This window comes from Myotis daubentonii, chromosome 17 (assembly GCF_963259705.1).
Source record: "Myotis daubentonii chromosome 17, mMyoDau2.1, whole genome shotgun sequence".
NCBI lineage: Eukaryota > Metazoa > Chordata > Mammalia > Chiroptera > Vespertilionidae > Myotis > Myotis daubentonii.
Window position 1 is genome coordinate 5,752,472 of NC_081856.1, and position 859 is coordinate 5,753,330.

Consider the following 859-nt stretch of genomic DNA (forward strand, 5'->3'; position numbering starts at 1 on the left):
ATCAAGTGAATAAATAATCTGATGAACAGAATGAACTGTTGATTATAATAGAATCAGGGACATAGAAAGGGAATGGACTGACTATTCTTGGGGGGGAAAGGGGTGTGGGAGATGTGGGAAGAGACTGGACAAAAATCGTGCACCTATGGATGAGGACAGTGGGTGGGGAGTGAGGGCGGAGGGTGGGGCGGGAACTGGGAGGAGGGGAGTTATGGGGGGGGAAAAAAGGAACAAATGTAATAATCTGAACAATAAAGATTTAATTAAAAAAAAATAAAAAAAAATAAAAATTCAAAAAAAAAAAAAGAAGAAAGGGTAGATAAAATCAATCAGAGAACTAAAAAGAAAAAAAAAAAGAAAAAACAGGAGGACAGCTTAATGGAGCTGTGGGACACCATGAAACTTAATAATATTTGCATAATAGGAATGCCAGAAGGAGAAGAAAGTGAGCAAGGAATAGAGAATGTGTTTGAAGAAATAATGGCAGAAAACTTCCCTAACCGTGTTCATGGATTGGTAGAATTAACATCATTAAAATATCCATACTGTTAGGTTGCTCAGGAGGTGGCATAGGAAATAAAGAGAGCCAAGTCATCAGAAAATAAAGAAAAGGAAAGGTTTTATTCTGCTTCCCTGGGCGACCCACGAACCCCAAAGACAGGGCCAGTGGATTTGCGCCCACAGGGAGGGGGGGCTTTATACTGCAGTTGGGTGAGGGGCGGGGACATGAACTGAGGAAGTTCCTGCTGCAGGGGGTCAGCAGGGTATTCAGGAAGGAGTCGGTATCTGTGTGGGGGTCGTTGTGGATACCAGGGAGGAGCCGGTATCTGTGTCTGGCATGCTGATCTGTTAGAAATTC